Consider the following 7,417-nt stretch of genomic DNA (forward strand, 5'->3'; position numbering starts at 1 on the left):
ACAGTTAATGAGAAAGAGGAAGACATTCCCAGAGAAAAATTATTATCCTGGAGAAAGAAGGTATAGGGAAAACTGGCCAGTCTTCCCTATTGGGTCTGGGAACAGTTGCTTTTTAGGATGACCAGAGGGAATCTCCCTCATTTTTGAGATCTAGAGAAATACTTCAGATTACTAAACTCACCTGAAAAAATCAAGATTTGGCAAGCATCAAGTCTTACATCCTTAATAAATGATTTGATGAACTGGAATTTTATCTCAGGCTTACACACTGGCAGTAGCATCACAGTGTCTCTCCTCCACTCTGTGACTCCATACCTAAGACACAGCTGAGCAGCCTGATTTTTGATAATAAAATCACAGCTGACAACCAAGTTCTCTAAAAGAGACTTCCCAGGAGCAGCCCAGTGCTAACAGATGACTCCAAAGGAAAATCAAGATCAATCTGAAAGCCTAATAAGAGAATAATAAAGCCATGGCATACACCTGAGAAGGCTTTTGAAATCGCTGAACTTGAAAAAAAGAGCTTACAGGCCAGGGACCTGAACACACAGCCCCCAAAACAAAAGTCTGTTAAACTCTCTGTCTACAAGAATAGTGTTGGGGAAGCTTGACCAGGAAATAGTCTGTCAGCCCTTACGAGTTTGGAAGTAGAGCGTGGACTAGCCAAGGTTAGGAACCAAAGAAACTGAGAGATACACTAGGCCTAAATGCATGACAAAAGTAATGGCCAGAGGCCATGTCGAGGAACAGAAGACCCCAGAAGCAAGATGCTCAAAGAGACAAGAGCCAGAGCATGAACCAAAGTGAAGATTATAGCTTAAACGAACAAAAGCCCCTGATGACCTAATGTTATTTACCCAGACATATACTTATTCTTGAAACAAGGAACAACAGCCGCAACTAGAAAAAAAAATAACCAAAATGTGTTTATTTTATTTCCTAAAAAAGGAGTTAAGCTATGACATTTTCATGTTATTTCACTTATTAACAGCCTGAATCAGAGATTCTATATAAATAAAAACCACTACAATATTTGACCACAGAATAAAATTACAGTTAGCTATTGCAACACTATCCACACAAATTATCTCTAATCGGTTGACATAAATATGATTGAACTAATGATAGAATCATAGAATCGTTGAGGTTGGAAGGGGCTTCTGGAGATCATCTGGTCCAACCCCGCTGCTCAAGCAGGGTCCCCTAGACCAGGTTGCCCAGGACCATGTCCAGCTGAGTTTTAAATATCTCCAAGGATGGAGACTCCACAACCCCTCTGGGCATCCTGCTCCAGGGTTCAACCACGCTCACAGTAAAGAAGTGTTTTCTTAGTGCCAAATTAATGTTACAAACTGAAGAGATGAAGCAAGAAACAGTAAGTCACAAACATGTACCTGTAAATGAGTGACACACTGAGATACTAAGAAATGCCTCATATATATCACATGGGGGCAACACATCACTTAAGGTCACAGATTGCAGTGGTGACTGACAGAGTCCAGCGAGAGGGCTGATTGCCTAAGTCTGATAGCTTGGCAGCTGACTAGTCTAAAAAAATTAGATTGCAAGGGAAGGGAATATTTGTTTTTAACACCTGTGACAGAATTGTATGTATAGATCAAAAATGGATAAAAAAGGTACCTGCACAGCCAAACCTTGCCACAAAGATGTATCAGGGAACCCAAGAGCACAGGTGATGGACAGGAGATGATAGCAGAGGCCTTGAAACTACAAGCACAGGATGATACCAGAAGCCTCAGGAGATAAACAGAGATCACAAGTCATCCACTGCAGGTCACTAAAGGAATGCAGCACTGAGAGCTGGATTATCATTAGAAATAGTTTGGGGTCTTAAGAAAGAAAATGTTCCCAACCAATATCCCATTTTGATGAGAATACAGGGGAGAGAACAAGGAAGTTCTAAGAGAGAGTCACAGTCCTACAAGAATGATAACAAAGGAAGAACAGAAAGAGATGTGTCCTGGCACTGTCTCCCTGCTTAAGGATGCTATGCCTGACCAACATATCCACAGCAGATCCTCCATTCCATATCCATTATCCACAGCAGATCCACTGCTTTTTGATGTGCCATTCATCACATTTCACCGCTGCAGATTCAACAACCGAATGTAGAGTGCTACATCTTACTCTATAATTGGGTAAAACAAATTAGAATTTTGAAAACAGTGTATGTGTGTGTGTGTGTTTGTGTCTGGGTGGTTTATGCTCCAACCCTTCCCACATACAAAAAGGTGATTGGTATCACAGCATCTAGTCTGAGTTAATTTGGATGCAATGATGGTTATATCTCTATATTGTCATGCTGGCCCAAGTTTAAACTCATATTAACTCAGCTCAAGTGTAGAGTGAGCCACCTGGCTTACCACAGTCTTCTCTGGTTTGATAGCAGTTTGTAATAACATGAAAAAGGGTTTTACCAGTGATTGAGCTGAAGTAGTAGATATGGACCTGTCCTGCAGCTTTTAGTAAGAGAAAACACTTTCATATGATTTCCATGGAGAAGATTATGGGGTTAGTAAATATGCTGTATGCCCATTTCCATGGATGGCAATGCAATAATAAGATACCAGGGAAAGAAAGCTAACAAAATAGTTCCAGTCCTCTGCTCTAAAGTTAGATGTAATACTCCAATATGCTAACTGGGTAAAGGACCAGATTCAATGCCTAATGATCTGTGCCTTGCTTGTCAATAGAGTATTTAAATAGTTGCTCTACTTCTTTTGAACTGCTTGCTGATCAGAGCTGACATGCAGGGCTAATATATCCTAGTGGTGCACCAAACATCCAAATTGTCAGCATTCTCACCGTATCTGCTAGGATTTGTCAGCCTCTTATCTGAACGACTTCTGCAATTCTTTGGTTGTTCATTTGTTAGATTTTGGGGCTGATTTTTGTCAAATTTCTAGAGGCTTTTTTATATTCTATATAGCCTATTGTATAGCAAAACATCGATAGTCTACAGAAAGACAATTGTCACCTTATCTACAAGTAAACCTCCTAAAGCTCAAACTATCAAAAAATCCACACTTCTGATTTCTGAATAGGGGATATACTGGCCCTGATTGTCCTAAGAACACTCATAGTCACATCCATTCACCCTGCTAATACATATAGGTTTTGAAAGGCCTTTTCAGGATAAGGTTGTCATCTGCAGAAACCTTGCATTTTGTTTATTTTCTGGCTAAAATTGTATCAGAAACTACCATGCTGCATCATTCGTATTTTTCAAAACATTGGATGTCTTATGGTAAACTATCTGCAGTTCTTCAACCAGACCTATAAAGTAATTCCTAGATATTACCAGCTTTCAGCACTCCTGTGATCCCGCACATCAGCACAAGTCAGTCAGTCCTTGATATCTGAGAAGCTTACAAATTTATTTGGGAATGTGAAGTGGCAGCTGTTTCTTTTCTTCCACTTTAATATCTCGAGTATTTAAAGACCTCATCTATTTGTCTGGAAGAAACTGCTTTCAGCAGTGATAAATTTTTCCATGTAAATAATTTATTAAATAGATACAGTGCCAGAAAAGAGTCTTCTTGGGTTTTACTAAACCAATAATGCTTCCCACTGTGTACTAATAAACCTTTTCTGGGCAGTCTTGTTATCATATCTTAGTAGGAAAGGAGACCATGGGTTCTGTTTCACTTTACAATCAAATATCACTGTAATTTATTTAACTGAATTCGCTCATACAGGAAAAGAATTGGGTCTGGCAAACAACAAAACAATGGATTTGAATGGTATGCAATTCCATATTCTAGGAAGCATTTGATACAATTTGACACCAAGTAAGTTCTTTTAAACAAAATCTCCAAACATGTAATTGCATAAAGATATTTCAGATAATCATACACTAAAAAGTGAACTGTATATTGCATACAATAAACAGAAACAAAGAAAATGCATCTGGTCCAATATCAGAATTTTATACTGCTTGGATTCTTCATAGTACGCTTCATAAATTCTCGTTAGTCTCAATTTAAAAAATAAGGATAATCAGGCTATCATGCAAAACGAGAGGATTTGTAAAGGAATGTTTCAGTGCCATCTAGTGGTTTTTCCATATTAATAATAAATGTTCTCTCTCTTGTATTACAATTTTCATTTAATAATTGTAATCATAAAACACATTATTACTACTATATGTTTACTTTTTCTTCTCAACTTTTATACATAATGATGTTGGGGATATTACCTTTAACAGTATTTAAATTGGCTCTATCTAAGGACATGCTATTTCTCTGCAGAAATAGAAAAAATATCATGCAGAGTGGGAATACGTATTACAAACAAGGAGAAGGCATCATACCATGAGGTTGAGCTCAATAATCTAGCCAGGCTAAAACAGCCTTGGAAAGGAACATGGCTTTCATTTGAAGATTTCAAGAAGGGAAATGCATCACTTCCTCAATCTGTTCTGCTAACTGGCACACTCATCTGTGTCTAATTGCTCATTTGAATGTATTGGCTTTAGCTTCTAGCTCTTGGTTCTTCTTATGCTTTTTTCTCTGAGATTAAAACGCTTTTTAATACCTGGTAAATTCTCCTTGTGTTGGTACTTCTGTGCTGCAATCAAGTTACCCCTCAGTCTCCTTTTTGATAAGCTTAACAAATTGCATTCTTCTGTCCTTCACAGTGAGGCATTTTTACAGCACTCAGATAAGCTTTGTGGCTTTCTTCTTACACCCTCTCCATTTTTTGTACTGTTAGAAACACTGACACCTGACTTATAAGCAATATTCTAGTACTGCCTTTATCAATGCTTATATAAATGCAAAATTGCCTCCCTGCTCCCACGCATTGCCTTCCTGAATAGATTTACAGATTCTTGTTAATCGTTTTTGCCTCAAACGTCATATTAGAAGTTCATGTTGACTCAATTTTTCAAGATGATTTCTAAGCACTTTTCAAAGCTGCTGTCTTCAGGGACACAGCCCCCACACTATACTCGTAGCCTGTTTTTTTTTTTTTTTTCAGGTGTGCAGCTCTGCATGTGAGCATATTAAAACATTAGCTAATTTAATGGGCTCTGCTTACCAGCCTGTCCACGTTGCTCTGTGACCGTCATGTTTTCATCATTATCTATTGCGGGAGATTAACGGACAGCACGCCAATCAATATGATTAAATGCTGACACTGTATTAAGCCCCAATAGCATCTTTTATATGCTTTAACCGTGATCATGTGAATCAAACTATACAGTGATTGGTACATGTTCATTTAGCACGTCCATCTAAACAGTATATGATTGGATAGCATGTACTGTCTCCGAGGAGGCAAAGAAACTCCCCTAAGCCCATTAAGTTTCTCACTGAACATCTGGGAGTTGTTTTTCTCGTTCCAAGGACAGCTTCTCACCACATTGCATGCCCTCTAGTAACCTCACCCGTAGGCTGCAAAACCTACTTTCACACTCTTGCTATTAGCATTAGGGCTGGATTACTCACATGTCCGTTTTCCTCCAGATAATCCTCCACAAATCCCCCTTCTTTTCTTTGAGCAATCCAGACTCTCTTGATTGATCAAGACACCAGTGTTATCAGACAACTAGGGTGCTAATGGGGATACATTTTGGCAATGGGGGCAACTTCAAATAATGTCTTGGGCCTGGTCTCTTGTGATAAGTTTTTTGTAGCACTTTTGCATTTTGGTGAAAAAAAAGAAATCACGGGACAATTTAGCCTGCTGATCAAAAGTTCCTTGCTGGGTTCCGCTGGGTTTTCCTCCTTTGTCAGGAATGGGCAACCCTGCTGACATAGTTGGTCTTTTTTTTTTTTTTTTTTAATCACACACTCTCTTTCTCTCACTCTCTGGGAACCGCACTCACACCAACTGAGTCTTTAACTGCTAGGACTGCTGTCCCTTTGCAGTGGGCAGCGTCATCAGCCGAGGGGCGCCCCGGCCAGTTCCCAGGCTATACGCACTCGCACACACAGTACTGCTCACACCCATACCAGTCACAGTGACTCTAGACTTCTGTCTTACAGTCTTGCAGTGTGCCTTATGCTGATCAGGCTGCACACTCCCCTTTCCGGCCGGACCAAGCTGGGACTTAAAACCCACTCAAACCCTGGGGATGGGACTCACACCCATCCCCTGGTACACCTTACAGTGATCAGCCCACGTACCCCTTACAGTGCACTGTTACCAGACCAGAATTTAGAATTTAGGCAGGAATTTAAGACTCACCTTTTCGGTGCCTCTCATTGCCAAAAGATCCCAGGTGAACTCACCCGATGGTGCCAGATGATCGTTTGGAGACGAGAGGCCCCGACAGTGGTCGCCTAGGGTCCCACCTGGGTCGCCAAACTGTTACGGAAATTAGGCTTGTCGGCCACCATAACAGGGCCTGACCCTAGGTTCCCACAGAAAAGTTCAGAGCCAAATCAAAGCAAATTAAATAATTAAATTTTAGTTACACGCATGCAGTATACAATCTCATTTCTATGTCATAAAGCGTATCATTTTCCGTTGGTAGCTCAAACACACACCTAAGTTTCGAATGCATGAGTTCTGGTTTTCCTTCTTTCCATACTGCTTCCATATCTGAAGTATCAGCTGGAGCAAGCATAGACTGTTTTTTTTTTTTTTAACCATAAACTTGTGTTTACTTGTCTCATTAGGATCATAGTCAAAAGGCTGTAGCATCACAGAAACATTAATCGATGTTCCTGCATCGATAATTGCACTGTTAGGTCTTACACAGTATCTACGTGGTGCTGTGGTCTTAACTTTGAAGCACACACTTCTGTCTGTAGGACTGCCGAGCTTCAGGTTTGTAGTGACAACATCTGTGAAAGGCTCTTTGAATTTGCGCTCGTGCTGCAGTTCAAGGCTGAGGCCTGCTCCGCTTTCGCCGTGTTCCTCCTCCTGCTGATTGACGGTGGCGGCACCAGGTGGAGGCGGCACCAGGCGGAGAGAGGAGGGGCCGGGCGGGAGGGGAAGGAAGGCAGGAAGGAAAGGAGGGAGGGAAGAAGGCAGGCGGAGGGCGTCCCCGGCCGGTGTACTCACGCCCCGCCGAGCGGCCCTGGAGCGATGGATCCTTCCCAGAAGGCCGGGTCAGTGGGGGGGTTGTGGGCAGTCCAAACTCGCGGGCGGCCCCGTCTCTTGGGGGGGTGGGGTGGTTCCGAAGGGGCCGTAAAATGGACACAGCAAGGCGTATTAAGAGGCAGATAGATGTCTGGCTCCTGTTCCGGATTGATTTGCCCTGGGTCAAATGGATTGTCTGGGTTGTTTCCTGGGGAGTCCTGTCCACCCACCGCCCCCACCACCGTGTCGCTTGATGGAGGTGCTGTGGGGGCTGTGGGTGCCTCCGGTCCCTGTGTTTTCTTCTTGCTATGCTCTTTCGGAGTCTTAAGCATGGTACGCCACGGGGCTAAAACTCCTGCCGCTG

At 41.8% G+C, this 7,417-nt stretch overlaps 1 protein-coding gene across 1 annotated transcript in view; it reads right to left on the minus strand.

Moving 5' to 3' along the window:
- Positions 1–6,977, minus strand: part of GFRA1 (GDNF family receptor alpha 1) — a 206,870-nt gene extending 199,893 nt beyond the window's left edge. The window contains exon 1 of the mRNA XM_026096176.2: positions 5,062–6,977. The gene's annotated coding sequence lies outside the window, so the exon portion shown is untranslated. The remainder of the gene's footprint in view (positions 1–5,061) is intronic.
- Between the last annotated feature and the right edge of the window lie 440 nt (positions 6,978–7,417).

This window comes from Dromaius novaehollandiae, chromosome 6, assembly GCF_036370855.1.
Source record: "Dromaius novaehollandiae isolate bDroNov1 chromosome 6, bDroNov1.hap1, whole genome shotgun sequence".
Lineage (NCBI taxonomy): Eukaryota > Metazoa > Chordata > Aves > Casuariiformes > Dromaiidae > Dromaius > Dromaius novaehollandiae.